The following is a 21,219-nucleotide window of genomic DNA, read 5'->3' on the forward strand; positions in this document are numbered from 1 at the left end:
CCCCAATGATCTACGGGCCGGAGAACCAGCGCAGAAAAGGAGTAAGTTTAATTGGTCGCCAGATGAAACGGTCTTCTTACATCAAATTCAAGAAAAAATACGTATAATCAGAGGGTGTTATGGGAAGAGTATCACCCCTGAGGATAAGAAGAGAGCGTGGACTGAAGTGGCAGAAGCTGTAACAAGGTTGGTAATCACATATTCATGGTTCAATCAGCTTACAAACTAACCTAACCTAATCAATTGGGTATTTTTTGCATAATAACACAACCACTGACCTTCCAAACAGAACATACCTTTTCATTCTGTATCTGAATAGTTTCATTATGACCATTTCTGCCACAACCCCCTCTCCCTCAACAACCTAACATAACTAAACCTACCCATGTCAAACCTGCCCTGTCCTACCGAGCACATCCTAACTTAACATGCCAAGTTTGTTGGGGGGAAGAGGGGGTTGGTATAGATAGTTAAGGCATATTTGCCCTGTTTTCATTTTTTATTTATTTTTATTTGTTTATTACTTTTTTTATTGGGGGGGGATGCTAGGCATGCCAGACTATGGACACTTTTACAAGTACTTTATGTCGAGACTATATGGGAATAGGTAGGTTTTGTGAGAATGGTAAAGTAAGATTAAAATAGTATATTTATAGCATTGGTCAAACAGATTATGGTGATATAATGTTAGATTGGAATGTACTCAAGATAATGAAATTAAGGTTAATGCTTTTATTTTTTTTGTTACATATTCACATATTCATGATTCAAGTAACTTGCAAACTAACCTAACCTCGTCAAATGGGTATTTTTGTATACGAACACAACCACAGAGTTTCCAAACAGAACATACTTTTCCCTACTGCTTCACGTGAATAGCATCATCATGACCATTTCTGCTGCAACCCCCACTCCCTCAACAATCTAACATAACTAAACCAACTCCTGCTAAACCTGTCCTACCTGACACATCCTAACCTAACATGGTAGGTCCCCAAGTGCCAAACCTGCCCCGTCCTACCGAACACATCCTAACTTAACATGCCAAGTTTGTTGGGGGGGAAGAGGGGGTTGGTATAGATAGTTAAGGCATATTGGCCCTTTTTTTTATTCTTTATTTATTTTTATTTGTTTATTATTTATTTTTATTGGGGGGGGATGCTAGGCATGCCAGACTATGGACACTTTTACAAGTAGGCTACTTTATGTCAAGACTATATGGGAATAGGTAGGTTTCAGAGAACGGTAAAGTAAGATTAAAATAGTATATTTATAGCATTGGCCAAACAGATTATGGTGATATAATGTTAGATTGGAATGTACTCAAGATAATGAAATTAAGGTTAACGCTTTTATTTTTTTTGTTACATATTCACATATCCATGATTCCAGTAACTTGCAAACTAACCTAACCTCGTCAAATGGGTATTTTTGTATACAAACACAACCACAGAGTTTCCAAACAGGACATACTTTTTCCTACTGCTCCATGTGAATAGCATTATCATGACCATTTCTGCTGCAACCCCCACTTCCTCAACAATCTAACATAACTAAACCAACTCCTGCTAAACATGTCCTACCAAACACGTCCTAACTAGGTTTGTTTCGGGATCCTGGATCCCGGACAATTTTCAGGTTTAATAATCCTGGATATTTTTGCAAATCCCTGAAATCCAGATGAAAAATCATGAAATTAAGTATAAAAAAAAGAAAAAAAAAGACAAAGACAAATTTGACTGCAGGATAGTTGTGAACTTGTGAACTTGTGCTTCTATTTATATGTATATACAGGGTGTCCCGTGAGGAGTGTTTTGTGTGTGTGTGTGAACACTGTGAAGGAAGGACTTACTGTTTAGGTATTCTCGAGTATTATAAAGCAGCCATGGCACTCCCGTTACCCGTAACAGAGCCCGTATAATGAACACCATGTCTGCATATTCCACTTAGCTGTATGTATACGGCATTGAGATGAGCGTGACAGCTTAAAAAAAAAAAAAAAAAAAACAGCACACTTTCCCTCCTCGCGTGAGTGACCGAACAGTGACGGTTACCAGTAACCTGTCTGTCTGTCTGTCTGTTTGCCTGCCCGCACAGCTGATCGCTGTTGCCATAGTTCCCAACGTTTTAGCTACTTATTGCTAATATTTTCTTTCTTTCTTTATCAGCGATAATGAACTATAATTCACATTGTCATTCACATTGGAATTCGGAAGCAGAAAAAAAAGTAGTAAACGCAGCATATACTAGCTCTTATTCTTATTCCTTTTACTTTGTTGAGATTGAGAAACAAAGTGTATGCTGAAAATTTGGAATTAAATATTAAGTGGAATTAATAATACAGTCACTCAACAGTAATATTTTTGCATATCTCTTAATGTTAAGCACATCAAAATCTGAACGTGAAACTAGGTATAATGTGCAATTTTAGACAATTGAAAATCCTGGCAATCCCGGGATCCCGGGATTAGGGCTAATTTTATCCCGGAATCCCGGGACAAAGAAAAAGGTCCAAAACGACAATCCCTAGTCCTAACCTAACATGGTAGGTCCCCAAGTTTGTTAGGGTGGAAAGGGGGTTAGTATAAGAGAGTCAAGTCATATTTACCTGTTATTTTATTTATTCCTTATTTAGATTTTTTTGGTGGGTGGGTGGGTTGGGCATGCCAGGCTCTCAACACTTTTACAAATATTTTATGTTAAGACTATATCGGAATAGGTAGATTTGATGAGAATGGTAAAGTAAGATTAAAATATTATTTTGATAGCATTGGTCAAACAGTTTCTGGTGATATAATGTTAGGTTAGAAGTACTCAAAAGAATGGAATTAAGATTAATGCTTTGAATTTTTTTGTATAGCTGTATTGTGTAATATCCTCCTACTTAGAGAAAAGCATTTTAGAAAAGTAGGTAATGAAAAGTAGTATTTATGGCCATGTTCATAACAACTAAAAAGTTAATGTCTTATGATGCATGTAAATAAAATATTGGTACTGATTTAGCTTTCCATCACAGCATGTATTAAATGTTATTGGAGAAGTTATGGGAAATAAAAGCATGCCATAGTGAAACGATTAAGAAACTTGCTTCACATTTATACCCTGACAGTGCCTTCCTGGGAGTGGACCCTGTACGCAGGAGTACTGTGAGAGGCGTTGGTACAACGTACAACAAAAATCAAAGCCTTGCATTGCCAAGTGCAAGAATGAGCAACAGCAGACTGGTAATTTTTTTTAGTTGTTATGTCTTTAAATGTAAAACATATATTAGTTAGTTTTTTATGTGCTCACAGAATGCAGCTATACTGGCCACAATGCCTTTATTTCAGCTTAAAGTTAATAAGTTCATAGCAGTGAACTGCATATTTGATATAGAATTTTTTTTAATGTTCATCTGTCAATGACTATCAATCTATCTAAATACCTTGGTTGTCTTCCCCCAGTGAAGGGTTTTAGCCAAGACAGGCACACACTTACTCACACACTCACACTCATGTACACCACTCTCTCAGCTGCACAGCCCCTGAGGGAGTAAAAAAGGCCCTCACTGTATGGGGGATTAGCTGCACAGTTCAGGCAGGGAACTTCCAAACCAAGGCCTCACAGCATACACTGGTTTACCCCTGCCCCATCATAACAATGACATTTTCCCCAGCACCTGAGTGCCCCACACATGTGGCACCACAGATACGCAGGCGCCTGCCTATATAACTATGACATTAACTATGGTAGATAAACTGGTGTATGACATCATAGGCTGCTCGTCTCATGTATTTGAAAGGGTACCAGAGCCATTCAGCATTGACATGATGTACTAGGGATAGGACAGCAGCAACAGTCAAGCAGTGAAATATTGACTGGCCTGTATGTTTTGGCAAAACTTTTATATTCTTATTAAAACAATTTATTAATTACCCTTAAATTCATATTCTTTGTAGATACACACTTTATCAGTATTGCTAGAGACCATCCCAGCACATTGTTCATTACTTGTGGAAAAGATACCATTAGTTGCTCCGGCAACAGCCACCGCTTCAATATCTGCTGGCCCTATGACACCAGCCACTGCTTCATCATCTGCTGGCCCTATGACACCAGCCACTGTTTCATCATCTGCTGGCCCTATGACACCAGCCACTGTTTCATCATCTGCTGGCCCTATGACACCAGCCACTGCTTCATCATCTGCTGGCCCAATGACACCTGCCACTGCAAGGGATGACAATGAAGCTGCTCCACCAGTCACCACCTACTTCATCGGAGTTAAGAGATGCCTTTCAGGGCAGCAGTATAATTTTTGATGCTGGGGCTGAATATTACTGCCTCAAGGCTATGATTTTGTCATTTTTTTATTTTATTACTGAGGAGGTTAGTGGAAGGGTGAAAATAATTTGTGCTGTTTTTCGACAGAAATGATTAGCAAATTCATTCAAAGCACAAAATTTACCGGAAAAAAAATTGTGTGCCATTGTGAGTGGGTTCACTTGAGATTGGGCTCCAATACGCCTCCGTGGTCTAGTGGTCAGCATGCCTGGCTTCTACGCGGGCCCGGGTTCGAATCCCGGCCTGGGCAGTCGGCGTGCAGCTCACCCAGCTGATCATCCTCCCTCTCGGGCTGGTCGATAAATGACTACCTGGGGAAACTGTGGTAGCCCGGATGTCACACTGGCCCTGTGTCCCGGGGTAATGGGCTCCCTCTCACCACAGGCTCAAGGCCCAATGTTACGGAGATGAGCACCGAGGCCACGCGCTGCTATAGCGTATGCCCCAACTTTACCTTTACCTTTATTGGCTCGACTGACAGACATGGCTTTGTATGTCGAAGGTCACTGGTTCAATCTCCACAGCCAGCACTCTCTAACTTGGATTTTTCCGAGTTCCCTAGAGCCTAGATCAGGGCTACTCAACTGGCGGCCCGCGGTCCGAATCCGGACCTTATGAGTGTAACTGGACCTTCAAGTTCAAAAATATAACTGATTTACATGAAAATATCCTGGTGATAATTTCAGGAGATTTGCAAGTATTTGCCTGACTGTAGGCCCTACAATCAGTCAAGGAAATACACTTGCAAGAATCCATCGCTAGGACTTTCATAATGTAAAATTATATTTTGCTACTCCTGGAGCTGGGGTCCAGCTACAATATTTAATCGGATCTCTGCATACATTTGTACTTGTCTAACTGGACCTTTGCTCATAATGGTTGAGTAGCCCTGGCCTAGATTAATTTCTCGGTGTTAAATGAGGAGATTTGCACCGGCACCCAGTCATGGGTGTTACAAGATGTGTTGTTACAATCAGGGGCGTCATTTGGCCTTCAAAAGTGGGAGGGACATTAGGGCAGACAGTATATATATATATATATATATATATATATATATATATATATATATATATATATATATATATATATATATATATATATATATTTTTTTTTTTACCATCATTAGCTTATAACACCTTTAGGCACTGATCATATTTGCATTTTATGTAGTCTGTGATGCAGGCAGGATATTCATTAGCACCTAATTAGACTCATGCTGCTCTCCAGTGCTCTCTGATGAACTCACAATCAAAGATGTAGTATACCTATAGGGTAGCATTGAGTAATCTTAGGTCACTTGGTAAAGTGTTCACCTAAGTCCGACCCAAGCTGACAACATAAACCTAAGCGTGTTTGCAAGCTGAGTGTTTAGAATATTGGCATAATAATAAAAGATGCTGAAAACTGGATTCCACTACTTTATTGAATATATGAATAATTATATACTGAATTTGTAATGGAGCTAAGATAAAAAAAGCTGTTTTCAGCGGTCATACCATGATCTCATGAAAATAATTAGGTTGACATATATAATTAATTACTACGTATTTTGGTATGATGACCATTGCACGTTAATACCATAGCTTTGCGAGCATTGAGTAATCTTAGGTCACTTGGTAAAGTGTTCACATAAGTCCGACCCAAACTGACAACATAAACCTAAGCATGTTTGCAAGCTGAGTGCTTAGAATATTGGCATAATAATAAAAGATGCTGAAAACTAGATTCCACTAATAGAGTAATTATATACTGAATTTGTAATGGAGCCAAGATAAAAAGCTATGTTTTTCAGTGGTCATACCATGATCTCATGAAAATAAATAGGTTGACATATATAATTAATTACTACGTATTTTGTTATGGTGACTATTGCACATTAATACCATAGCTTTGAATCCAATGATGAATATCTTCAAGCAAGACACAAATAGCAACAGATTGGTCACCAATTCACTCAGTAAACACAATACTCCAGAAAAGTATACACTGAATTCACAATAAAGTTGTTTTTCCACTTGGAACTTTGTAAACAGAAACCAAGTAACCTCGTTTTACTTCACTCATAAGTCATGATGTTCGCGATGTGGTCACCTCGACCTTTCGTTCCTCCTCCCTCACACTGGCAGACGTCTCTAACAAGCTTTCTTACCACCATTATCTCAATATGAATAACTGGCAGCAATAATTATAAATCATATTCTAAATGACATTTTAATGCAATTTTAATGTCATCTTTTTCATTTGCATGTGTGTACCTTTCTGCTACAAATAAAAGTTTTTTCCCATGTTTTGTTTTCCTTAACTCGAATATTTCACATTTTAATCAATAACAAAGGCATCAAACACTAATTGTATGTTCAAGCTATGTTTATTTATTTTTTCTGTTGACATAAACTACATCGTTTTCCTTTGGTGCCATTATTTTCACATGGGTACAGTCTATCACTCCCACAACACCGGCAAGTTGGTAGAATTCTGCTTGTTTTACACGGATCTCCACCCTATCAAGGGAGACTGGATAAACCTCCCGACTACCTACGGGTCACTGAGGGCGGCCAGAGTTTCCACAATCACCCTGCTTACACTACTCTGGCTTACCCCTAACTCATCACTTGAACACTGCAGCATTTTTCCTGTAGCCAAGTACCTGTAGGTCAACATCACTTTCAACCCTGGGTGGAATGCTCCTTTGAACTGGATCTTGTAGCTCTTCTCACCAAATCAGTCACATACTCCATTCCTGCACGGTCTAATATGTATGTCTTGACAAGTTCACCATCGTTATACAGTTCCAAAGCGCCCTATCAAACTCTAAATTGCGGAGGCGGGCTGGACGAGGAAGTCCGGGGGCCATGTTGATATGGGTCTGGGTCTGGGTTTCACTATTAACTTTACTATTAAGTGTTTAGAAGTCCTCGCCAGCACTCTCAAGTTAATACCAAAGTTAAGAGTAGGTATTAGGCTAATAGTTGTTGAGGATACACTTTGAGAGTGAAGTTAATACCAAAGTCGAAAGTTAATACCAAGTTTAGTATTAATAGTTGTCGAGGATACGGGCCCTGATGTAATTGTAGTCTGAGGGGGGAGGGATGTGTTATGTTATAGGTTATGATCAAGGATACCTACTTACAATTTCTTACATATCTATGATGGCCTTTTAGTGACTTATAATTACTCATAACTACTTATGTTCACTTATGACTACTTGTAATCATTTATAATGACTTAACCTACGTCTTTTCCTTATACTTCTAAGTTTCTTCTCCTGCCTTCACATCCCGGCATTACATTGCGGGTCCTCTTTAAAAGAAGTTGAGTAATACAGAGTAGTCATCTGCGTAAGAATCGTTTTGGATAGATCATCAATGAACAACAGAAAGAGAGTGGGAGATAAATTATGATAGAGCCCTGTTGGACACCACTGTTGATAGGTTTCGAGGAAGAACAGTGATCGTGTACTACAGCAGAGATAGATCGGCCGGAAAGGAAACTAGAAATAAATGTACAGAGAAAAGGATAGAATTCGTAGGAGGGTAGTTTGGAAAGCAAAGATTTGTGTCAGACGGTAACAAAATCTTTTGATATGTCTAGCGCAGCAGCAAAAGTTTCATCGAAACGGATAAGAAAGGATAACCAAAAGTCGGTTAGGAAGGCAAGAGATAACCAGCAGAACGCCCCTTGCGGAACCCATACTGGCGATCAGAAAGCTCAGAAGTGGATAGATGCCTAAGAATCTTGCTGTTAAGGATTGATTCAAAAGTTTTAGATAAACAATAAAGTAAAGCTATAGGGCGGTAGTTTGAGGGATTGGAAAGGTCACCCTTCTTCGGCACAGGCTGTATTTAGACGCACTTTCAGCAGGAACGAAAGGTAGATGTTGACAGACAGAAATGAAAGCGTTTGACCAAGCAAGGTGTCAGGGTGTGTATGTATATGTATGAAAAATATGGCAATAAAATATTCTAATTTGAATTTGAACACACACACACACACACACACACACACACACACACACACACATACATACACTATTTCGATAGCTAAGTCGGTTGACGTGCTGCGCTGCCAGGCTTCGCGGGGTGGCAGGCAGGGTTTTTCCGCTGACTAGGAGTGGTTACTGTACCCCTTGACTAAGGGAGATGGGGTGTGGTGTGTGAGGTCCTGCCTGTACTCAAAGATCAACTAATGAGTCTTGCTATAATCGGGAGGGTAATTGCTGGTGATTGTGAGTCCAACTCGTGATCAGGTCGAGTGAAATACACACACACACACACACACACACACACACACGCTGACTTCTGATGAAGTCGGACGTGGTAGCTGGCGCTTCTTTGGCAGCCTGGACCAGCCTGTTGGTCGTCACTTAGCTTGTCACAGCTGTTCACTCATTATTGATTCGCACCACTCACATCTAGAGTACCAAGAAATCTGCTCGTTGCGAACCTGTTGACAACAAAAGTTACGTGGCGGAAGAAGCCCCTCATAAATGATCGGCAGAGGAAAAGGAGGCTTCTTTTTGCCAAGAAGTATAGAGATTGGCCTCTCGACAATTGGCGGAAAGTGCTGTGGAGTGACGAGAGCGTCTTTTGTGTGAGTGGAGGAGGCCCTGCAAAAGTGTACCGTCGCCCCGGCTCAGACCCCACCGACCCGCGCTACACACAGAAGACCACAAAACACCCTCCCAACTTAATGGTTTGGGGTTGTTTTTCTTATTATGGTGTTGGGGACTTGATAGTGTTACCGAAGAACACTACTGCGAACAAAGTGTTTTATTTTGAACTTTTAAATGACCATCTGGAGGGCAGCTTTCAGAAGACACAGGGTCAGATCTTCCAGCAGGATGGAGCCTCCTGCCACACAGCTCGAGATGTAACACAGTGGCTTGATGGCTGCGGGATTGAGTGGATTAATGATTGGCCGGGTAATTCTCCGGACATCTCACCCATAGAAAATCTCTGGGCCCTCATTAAAGGAAAGCTGCGCTCATGTGACTCCTCTACACTCCCCAAGCTTGAAGCGGAACTGGGAAAGTGTTGGGGAGATTTTAAGCCTGAACTGCTGCAAAATATTGCTGACAGTGTACCACGTCACCTTCAGATGGTCATCAAGAAGACAGGATACCAAACAAAGTACTAACAACGAATGTAAGTGCTGATATTCTTTAATTTCTGATACATAAATAGAGCGTCATGTATGTCAACACTACTTTTTTCGGAGGCGCGCAATGATTATCCGCTCGAACTCTAAGTCATTGCAGCAATAAGCTCCACCACCTGGAATTATCTCCATCACTGAAGCCTGTAAGTTTTCCCCGAAACAGTCAACATTAGAAATTACACCCTCTTCCATCACCTGCTCACCGAGAGACGAGGTGGCAGAGTCGGTCTACGTGCCGGGATGTGCTTCGTCCGTCTACTGTGACAGTCGACGTTCCAGAAGGCGTAGAGGCGCTGTGGGTGCAGCTGTCCCCTACCTCTCATCCCCGACATGTGGCCTCCATCACCTGCTGCGTACCTTACCACCCACCACGGGCACCCATGCGTGCCTAACTTCTTCAGCAGCTTACTCAAACTACAGATTACCTCTAAACCAGGTATCATTCATTTAAACTTTTAATACGCGGTGATTTCAATGAAATTAACACTTCAGATATCCAGGCACAGCTACATTTGACACAACTGGTGAACTTCCCAACACATGGTAACAACACATTATACCTAAGTCTAGCTGATATGGCAGAATTTTATATACCCCCAAACCTTTACGCCCTTCGGACGCAGCAACCACACATTGATCATCTGTTCTCCCAAAACCACTGTTTCCCTCAAACGAAAGCCAACTACAATGACTTACAGACCATTAACAGACTCTGCAATACGATATTTTGGGAGATGGATTGTGCATTACCCCTGGATAGGGTAGGCGGTGGCGTAGGTGGTAGCGTACTGGACCCACATTCACCGCGTGATGGACGACGCGGGTTCGAATCCTCACGCTACCACTCGGATTTTTCAGTCACCACCGAGTGGCTTAAAACTACCCACATGCTGTCCTGAAGACCACCCATCAACCCGGACTCTAGAGGAAGCCGTCCAAGCGAATCAAGAACGAGTTCCGGGGGGCAGCATGAGCCAATGCAAGATGGCGCCACTATAAACACTCACCTGTGCCAGAACGGGCTGGGCCTACCATCAGGCCCCACCTGGAAGAAGCCTTGGGCCGACCGTCAGGCCCCACCGGGAAGATGCCTACCGGCGCAATAGGCAATCAACGTAAAAAAAAAAAAAAAAAAAAAAGAAGTCACTTCGGTACAGGATGTTGAGACGAAATTGACCAATTACCACACTAGCTTAACACAGGCCTATCACCACTTCTTTCCCAACAAATCTTTTAAAATTCATTCATCTGATGCACCAGGTCTTACCGATAGAATCAAACGTCTCATTCAGTTTCGTAATGTTGCCTTTCACTCTGGTGATACTACTCAATGCAAATAATTGAGAAACAATGTAATCAGAGAGATTTCAGCGGCCAAAAAATCATATTACCCTAATAAACTTCATCATCTGAAAGACGGCATCCCAGCCCAGTAGTATGGCAGAAACTATGCGGCCTTAAGCATCATACAACTGCACTTCCCTGTGTTGTCAACATGTTTAATAAGGAGTCAGCAGAAACTATCATTAACCACTTTGCCACCATATGTCTGCAATTACCCAAACTAAACAATGACCTTCCCTCATACCTCCCTGCTCGTGAACTACCTACAGTTGTGTTCCAACACCAGGTTGCTTCCCGCCTCAACAGTCTAAAACTGAAACGCTCCTCTACACCCCTTAATCTTCCTATTCACCTTTATTAAGAATTTTCTGTCGAACTTGCCAAACCTCCCACATCTACCATCAATACATCTTTCCAGCAGTCTAAGTGTCCAAATATGTGGAAATCATCGTACAAAACCCCTGTTCCCAAATCACCCAACCCAAACTCTCTGAATGACCTACGGCCCATTGACATTACCCCTATTCCCAGCCTCCTCTGTGAAAGTTTTGCAGCAGAATGGACCTACTCAGAAGACATATCCAACAAAATTGACATACATCGATACGGAAATGTAAGATCAACATCTACCACTCACTACCTCTCCAGCTTCCTCGATTACATTTATAAACATCTAGATAAACGAAAAACATCATCAGCAGCAGTCTTCATAGATTTTAGCAAGGCATTTGATTTAGTTAACCACACCATCATCACCAAAACACTTAATATGGGTATCAAAGAATGGTTAGGTTCTTGGTTGTCTGACTTCCTCAACAATGGCCAGCAAGCAGTGCGGTACAATGGTGAGACATCCAACTTTCAAAGTCTCATGTGTGGTGTCCCGCACGGTTAATCACTTCACCAGACTACACTTCCGTTCAAAATAATCTCAACACCCTGCAGGTCTGGGCCTAAGACAATTCCATCAACATTAACAGGAAGAAATCAATAGTCATGCTCTTCGAACTGGCCATTCCACCTACTCCACCCCCAACACTCAAGCTCGGTGATCACATCCTAGAAGTTGTGCACGCCACTAAACTACTTGGCATCCCCCTCGACGACAAGCTCTGCTAGGACCCGCACACCAACACTACAGTCTCAGCCACCTCATACAGATTGCACATGTTCCGCACTCTCAAGAAATTTGGCGTCCCTACCTCTGACCTGACACGTGTCTACACCACTTTCATCTTGCCAAAGCTATGCTACGCCTCTCTAGTCTGGTTGCCATCCCTCAACAACACACAAGCAAAGAAACTGGAAAAAGTACAGAAGAGGGCAATTAGAAGCGTCATGGGGTCGAACTACACAACTTACAATGAGGCCATCACCTAACTGAACCTTCTCTCCATTCCCGACCTCCTGACCCTTCAGCTCCAGAGGCTCGGCACCAAGCTACCTCACAACCCATGTCACAGACACCTGAGGGACACCTGCTCCCTCCCGAAGCCCCAAGGCCCCGTCGAGCAGAACGCCACCACAACAAGCTGGTCCCCATCAGAGCCCGAACTAACCGGTACAAGAACAGCACCATTCCGACAGTGGTTAGCTTTTTAAATACGTAACAAGGATAATATCCTAACTCTATAAGTTTTCATCATGTAGTATTATAATTTTCATTTATTTGTATTCAAATTTCTTTTACCACTGTTGTATTCCATTAATTCATCACATTCATTTTCTTTTATCCATATTCACCAAAATGCTAGACACCATTGCCAGCGTCTCATCACTTAATTGATCTTCTTGTATTTTAATTAATTTCATTTCATTTGTAGTTCTCATCAATTTATTTCATTTATCTCCTTTTTTTTTTTTTTTTTTTTTTTACATCGAACCTAGTTTTATCACCATTTTGTTTTTATTCTCATTTTAAGGTCATGCGTCTACACGATTTTGTATGTGTATCTTCAACCAATGGCTCCATGTATCTTTCAGCATTAAACCATTAATTATTATTACTATTATTACTATTATTGTTATTATTATTATTATTATTATTATTATTATTATTATTATTATTATTATTATTATTATTATTATTATTATTATTATTATTACTATTATTATCACACACACACACACACACACACACACACACACACACACACACACAATTTGATTTGTGCTAAGTAAAATAATAATAATAATATAAAAAAAAGTGTCCCAAATTCAAGTTTTATACTCTTATAATAGCTTTGTTTTTATCCATGGGTCTACTGTACATAAGTGGGAGGGATAAGCAGACAGATAAAACAAGTATTTTCTCCTTGCCTATTGCAGAGTGGCAGTACAGTAGGATTAATTGATTGACTGATTAAACCAAAATCATGGGCGCCGCAGCTGCACCGGTAATATGGCGCCGAACAAAATTATCTCGTATAAAATCGTATAATTATTAAAAACTTATGAATCGTAAGGTTATGAAAAGTTAAAAATCATGAAATAAAAAAAAAAAAGTTGTAAACCGTGAAATAACGAAAAGTTCAAGTGGGTAATAGGAAATCTAAAAGTAATATAAAACAACGACCATTGGTTGCAAACCCACAGCATATGGAGGATACCAGCCTCTTGGAGGTAGTCTATAACCTCATGTCCTGGGGAGAGTGCCTTCCCCCCAGCACCAGGGTGAGAGAGAAACTCCCATCTTCGCCCCGACACCGGGAAAGGTATCGCTCTCGCAGGTCCCCCAGACTGGGGCACTCGACCAGAAAGTGCCGAACAGTCTGGGGGATCAAACAGTCATCACAGTAGGGCTGAACTCCCCGGAACATGAGCAAGCCATGTGTATATCCAGTGTGACCCACCCTAAGGCGGGCCAGGACAGTATTAACCCCTTACAACTCCTTATATGGGAATACGACCAGGGACGCACAGCCCAGGTCGGGACTTCCCCCAATCACTTACGCTACCACACCCTCTGGAGTGCAGACCGCACGGTGGGATACAAGTCCCTAAATGGGAAGGCCCATTGTGAGGGAGGACGAGAAGCAGCGGCCCTCGCCACCTCATCGGCCTCCTCATTATCACGCAAAGAGACGTGGGCAGGCACCCAACAACAGGTCACTTCATTCCCACGTCTTTTGGATAGGACAAGCCAGTTAAAAATGTCTAGAACAATAGGGTCCTTGTAATTTTTTTATGGACGATTGAGCTGCGAGCGAGTCGCTAAATGTAGTAAAACGTCCCACCGGCATGCTAAAAATGCCGCGTATTGTTAAAAGAATTGCGGAGAGCTCCGCAGTAAAAAAAATGCAAGGGCAAGAAGGTTCCCAGAAAGGGAAAACTCTAGAAAGACGGCTCCAAATCCAACGCAAGCATCGGATTTGCAGCTGTAGATGTGTCATGACAGGTAGCATACGAGAGGAACAACTGCCGAACTATTCTCTCTGACACATCCGTCTTACTGAAAGGAAATTACCAGCAGAAGTGCGCCTCTGGAAATTTCCACGGTGCGATGGGAGGTAACTGGTATTTGGCTACTGGGATGTATGGTAGTGAGAAGTCCCCAGTGAAACTTCGGATATGGAAACCAGAGGGGAGAGGTAGGGGAGGTTTGTTTCTATATATTATATCTGTATATGGCACCGGTGTAGGCTGTCGTTGTAGTCTGTACCAGTATACTCAATTCGAAATTCATCTCTATGGGAGTCCAAGGTGTCACTCCCACGTCAACTAAAAGACTTGGTATTGGGGATGATCTAAAGGCACCTTTTGACAGTCGGACTGCATCGTGATGGACTGCATGAAGTGTGCGGAGGCGGGCGACTGTTGTCGATGTATATATTTCGCAGCCATAGGACAGTCTCGACCCGATAAGTGCCGGGTAAAGGAGTAGGAATATTGTGCGGTCAGCGCCACATTTAGTGCATGACAGAACACGAAAGAGATCGAGCGATCTCATGCAATGTGTGTGTGTTCTTCCACAACAGGTAGACGTGAACAGCACATGGTGAGATCAAGGTCTGGATGGTGGCCTCTCAGGCGACAAAAGTGCATGGCAACCGACTTAGAAGGTGAATATCGGAAGCCATGTTTCTCCGCCCATCCGAATGTCCTGTCGATGGCATGTTGCAGTCTTCGCTTTGCGGTTGACATCCGAGACGCGAGTACCAGATTGCCAGGTCGTCAACACAGAGGAAGGACGACACCCCCTATGGAAGCGATGCTGTAATATCATTTATGGCTATGGCAAAGAGGGTGACACTCAGGACGCTTTCTTGGGGGAACTCATTCCTGCTTTTCATCGGATGGGGAGTAGGACGTACCAACTCTGACGCAGAAGATTCGTTATCAAAGAAATTCTTCAATAAATGTTGGCATCCGTCCATGGAGTCCAAAGTCATGAAGCTGTTTTAGTATCCCATATCCCCATGCCGTGTCACAGGCATTCTCAAGGTAAAAAAAAAGATGCACACCATGTGTTATAGGTCTGCAAACGATCGGCAGATAGCTGACTCAACACGCACAAGGGCGTCTACGTTGATCTCATCCTCCGAAACCATGACTGGTAAGTAGACAGGTGGCCATTGCTCTCTAGATGGTGTGCCAGGCGAAAGATAACAATCTTTTCCAAGAGCTTGCGTAAGGAGGAAGTTAGAAGAATTGGTGGGCGGTAGTGTAAGGGCTGTGAACCATCCTTCCCATGTTTACGGAAGGGAAGTACAATGACTTTGCGCCACCCACTTCATATGATGCCTGTGTGCCAAACTGAGTTGTATATTTGGAGCAACATGGTGACGGTGGTAAGACTAAGGAGTCGGAGCATGCATGGTATATGGGATATTATCGGGGCCCGGTGAGTTGTCGTCGCAGCGGGAAAGAGCTGATTGTAGTTCCCGTATGGAGAAGGGAGGGAGCGTTGTATTATATTTCTGAATTGAGAGATGAAAAGTATACCTGTCAACGCCCCCTTCCCCTCCCCCCAGCGGTAATTGATTTTGGAGTATTATGGCGGGGTCAATGACCGCAAGGACATTGTGTCTGTGCCCGCGGGGTATCAGCGGTCACTTAGGGTAGGGGTGGGGTGGGGCGGGCAGAAAAGGTCAACTGGACAAGGGTGTAACGAGAAGGCGGACCAGACGTGAGCGGGGGGTGAAGGACGCGGGGGTTTGTTTGAGTGTCTGTAACTGCCTGTGGGTATGGGAAGGGGGGGTAAGGGGTGGAGGATACCGCTTGAAAAAAAAAATGGCGTCGCGATATATCGATCTCCGAAGGCAGGTAGGGCTGTGCAGGCCTAATTTTTGGTGGTGGAGGAATGAGGGGGGGGGGTGCGGGATGTGGAGGGGGATGGGACGAGAAACTGAAAGTTTCAGCGGCGGAATAAGGGAGAGAGAGAGAGAGAGAGAGAGAGAGAGAGAGAGAGAGAGAGAGAGAGAGAGAGAGAGAGAGAGAGAGAGAGAGAGAGGTACACTAACCCCTGTCGGATTCGATTCCAGACCACAGCACACAGTTCTATTATCATCATTACAAATTTACCTAATCTTATGCTTATTTTGAATATTTATCTTGATACAAATTTAGATTATTTCATCATTTTATTGGTATTATGTTTATTTATTTTGAAACGGATTTCGATTATTTAATATGTATTTTGTATATATATTTTTATACGCATTTACATTATTTAATGTGTATTTTGTATATACATTTTTATACAAATTTACTTTATTTTATGTGCATTTGTATTATTTTTTATACAAATTTATATTATTTTATATGCATTTTGTACATATATTTTCATGCAAATTTACATAATTTCATTGGTATTATGTTTATGTCTTTTGATAGGAATTCACATTTTTTATGTGTATTGTGTACATATATTTACCATGTATAATGTGTATTTTGTATATATATATATATATATATATATATATATATATATATATATATATATATATATATATATATATATATATATATATATATATATATACACACACACACACACACACACACACACACGTACAAACGAACACACAACGCCGGGGGTATTTATGGTCGTCAAACCAACGAGCACTTCACAGTTTCTCAAGGAGGTCTCAGGTCAGGAGGTCTCCTGTTCTTGTTTCTCGCAAACATGAGGATTCTTGTACACACCTGTATCAAATGTTCATGGTGTAATAATTACTTCCCGTTGTCCACGCTCGCAGCCCTGCCTTCCAGAGGGCCTTGGGTCTGGATCGAAAGATATTATCTACTAGAAACAATGGTAAGTACTTTTTGGGGTCCTTGAAAGGTCTGGACTTTCGAAAATCCCGTAAATTCCCAGCAATAAAAAAAAAGAATAACTGAAAATTGAGTTATCACACTCACAGCCCCTCTAATCCTTATTTATCTAAATATATGACCAATCACATCTCTCATTGGGTAAGCAAAAAGCCAGATAAACCTGCTCTTAAGTTTATTGAAAACAACAAAGAAACTCGCTGGAAATTAAGAATAATTAACTAACACCAAGCACACAGCAACCTAGTAGCTATGCTAAAACATCCTAGGAATTAGATTACTTAGCTGCAGGTGGGGAGAAGCCAAGCCACACCCTGATCTTCCTCGTGGTCCGTTAGGCCTGGAGTCCTTCTGTCCTCTTCTCGTTCCTCACTGCAACGCGCCGTGCCTTCCTTCCTCCCACGGGCTTCCCTAGACCTGAGTATACAATCACTCTGGAATTGTGGATACTACAAAGCAGGAAAACCCCACGATGCTCAACGTGGTGTGGGAGGACGGCGAGGGACGTGTGCTCGCGGCGGAGTCTGGGCAGGAGATGGGTGGAAAGATGGCGGCGGTCCCACAATGCTCAAGCCGGGCAAGATGCCAGCTCTCACCATACGGCATCTCGTTTCTGTGCAACACTTACGCTAAGACTCCCTAACGGCTATGGATTTGTTATTTATTAATAACTTAACACATGCAATTGGTCATAGTGGGTCATGCATCCAACACATAGCTCAGCGTGGCAGTAATAACGAAGTGATTTGAAAAGCTTCTGTTTCCCGCCTGACTTGTGACTCTTCCCGTTCTCTCAATCAAAATGGCGGGGACGGGCCACTCCCTGAATAATGAAATCATGACATACTTAAATGCTCGCGTTACTTTATATGATTGTCATAAAAAAAACAGTAGCAGATGTGGATGACGGGAGGGGGGTAGAGAGTTGGGCAACATGTTCAATATCGACTTTAGTCTTTCTATCTTCTGAAATGCAATATTGTTAAAATGTGTTGTACAAGAGACACATTTCCCATATTGTATTCTAAATGTCACAGTAAAATATGTGCGGGGTAGAGAGGTTCATAAAATTTCATTTATGTGTTTCATATTCCTTAAGGGCTATCTCCGAAGAAGGCGGGTCTGGTAGGCTCAGCCATTGCCTCTCCTCTTCAGCGATCGGTAGTGGACGAAAACGAAAACAAGCGAATACAGGAACAAACGGTAAGTTTCTACGTTTTTTTTATTTTTATTGCCCACACCTCTGTTCTAAGGAAAAAATTGTAATTTCAGTGGTCCCTCTAATATTATTTTACCTTTCTTCAGACACCTGCAGGAAAAAGCAAGCCCGTCGTGAGGGATTCTCCCATCCAAACAATTATCCACGGCCAGGGCCCAGCGGTTTTAACCCGGGTCGGCCGGCAACAACACCCTCACCAACACCCGGTGAAATAAGCCAACATTTCAACGGGGCTTTAACAACGATCGACGTGCCCGTCCCACCAGCAGACAACGGAGACATTGCATCGTATTTCAACAACAAAACTGACCGTCTTCGCGAGGCAGTAGAGTCTGTATTCCAAGGCTGCCAGCAGGTTAGACCTCCTTCTTTTAAAGTGTACGTTGACATGCATCTGCGTTTAGTCAGAGAAGACCCTGACGACGGAGTTCAGTATAGAGATATGTATATGAGAAGTCATATGCAGGTAATTAGCTATGATGATATAGATTCATATGTACGTGAACTATCCGAATATTTTGTTAATCGGTTTGAACATGACATGTCAGACGAAGAGAGCAGTGGATTTACGTTTGATGAAATAGTTAGCGTAAAATTTTCCTTCTCTCTTATAATGCTGCACAATAGTATTGGAGAGTATGTACTCTATCCTAAAATAATTTCTCCATCCGCAATGCTGGTAACATATATATGATGTGACTCCATTTAGAGCAAGCAAGACACGAGCAAAAATATTATAATTATTTCATTATATAGAGGTAGACATGACGAGATGCCAATTACATATTGAAGGTAAATCATACTAAACATCATTACGTTGTTATTTATTGACATATTTTACATTTAGTGATGTACATAATTATTGGGAAATTGTCTGGAGCTGTAGTTATTTAGGATCCACGTCGACTACAGCACCGTCCCGTTTTCTTTTCCATTCGTCAGCCACTGCGTCGTCCTCTGTATCCACCAGTTTTCTCTTCCTGTTTCGCTCGGGAGACACAGATAGAGTTAATTTTGTTTCAGGCTCATCGCAGGTCCACCATCTGTCCAGGATGACGCACGATGTATTATGCAGTTGGAGTTCAGCCACAGCCTCTTGAAGATGTGGTTGGTAGTCAGCTTTCCACAACACGTAAAGAGTTCCAGCGCTTGCAATACTGTAGGGGAAGACGACACTTGTAATGTTGCTTTTAATCACCCATTCTACCAGTTTTGTGATGGACTCTTTAAACCAGCGGAGACGGTTATCATAACTGTCTTCCTTTACCCCACGAATGAAATTTTGATCTCTTGACGTCTGAAGATACCCTTGGTTTATAGGGTTATTTTCCAGTTCGCGGCCAGGAGCATATTGGGTTAGGATACACGCCACATAAGGAAGATTTTCACTCGGAGGATAGCGAATATGCAGACTACCGGGAATACCACGATCTTTCCAGCGACACCTGTTCAGTTGATAGATCGGGCTTCTTTCGTGGTAGAGATTACTGTGCGGGTATAATCCATGTAGGCGTCCAGTAAAGCCCCTCTTTTCGTAGCAGGAACTGCAGTTGAGGGAAGAAACGATGATGGTCTAGTTGTTGCGGTAGATGTCATCGCCAGGAGAACCGTCTTTGTAGTTGAACACGTTGGCGTCCGACATGGTGTCCTCTGGTATACTGGTGAGTGATGAATAGTACCGCTTCAGCTGGGGGCGAGGGACGAGTAGCGAACCATCGTCCCATCTGCTCTGTCTTATAAGCCCGCTCGGGGCACCACCATGTCCGAGCGTGATCGTTCTCGCCTCTGGCATTTCTCTCTCCATGACGTCGCCGCTCCTTCTATATAAGCCGCGCGCGTCCAATGCGGCTCAGTATCTACCACGTCCATGATTCTGTTTCTTTCTTGAATCACAATGTAGGACTGCACTAGCACATTGGAAAAGCGGATTTAATATGGAACCCATCTGTAAGTTGCCAACGATGGTTGTTTGGTGAAACCAGATCCCTGAATCTTTTGGCGCACGCGCGTATTTTTTTGTTTCGCTAGGTAATACACCCGTGGCGTCAATGATGTGTTTTATATCAGCAATGTCATCAATCGTTGGTTTTTGACTTGCATTAGAGAGTAAATTCAACATGTACAGGATATTAGAGGATCAAACAGAAGACAATAGGTTGCCTCGGCTATCCCATTTTACGATGGGATTGTCTTTTATTCGTTCTAGCATCATATTGACGTATGGCACGTCGATACTTTTAACATACAGAGGTATTAAATTACTTATTTCAGGATTGGAGGAAATCTTGTTCTCCCTAATCCCTGTGACTCTAAGTTGCACGGGTGGTAGTTTTGTGGTTTTGTATACACCAGATCGCGATATTTTCTTTTTTTTGTAAGTTTTCTTTCTTACAGAGCGAGATGACGGGTTCAATCTTGTAGGAGTGCTTGGTGTTGCACCATGGGACGACACGACAGGACTACTGCTGCTTGTTGGTACATGTTCAGAGACCGGCATGTGATCGGTATGGGTCGACTGCGGGTTGAAACACGATTGGCCGTTGACCCCCGGACTCGTGGAGTTGGCGCATTTAGGCTTAATACCCGTTAAAACACGCTCAGCGGTAGACTCGGGAACAAGATAATACGTGCGCATTATCCAAATAATTTTCCGATCAAAGAAGCGGCAATGGGTAATTTTTTTTTTTTTTTTTTTTTACGTTGTTGCCTATTGCGCCGGTTGGCATCTTCCCGGTGGGTCCTGATGGTCGGCCCAAGGCTTCTTCCAGGTGAGGCCTGATGGTCGGCCCAGCCCGTTCTGGCGCAGGCGAGTGTTTATAGTGGCGCCATCTTGCATTGGCTCATGCTGCCCCCCGGAACTCGTTCTTGATTCGCTTGGACGGCTTCCTCTAGAGTCCGGG

Source organism: Eriocheir sinensis, chromosome 45 (genome assembly GCF_024679095.1).
Source record: "Eriocheir sinensis breed Jianghai 21 chromosome 45, ASM2467909v1, whole genome shotgun sequence".
In the NCBI taxonomy this organism is placed as follows: domain Eukaryota; kingdom Metazoa; phylum Arthropoda; class Malacostraca; order Decapoda; family Varunidae; genus Eriocheir; species Eriocheir sinensis.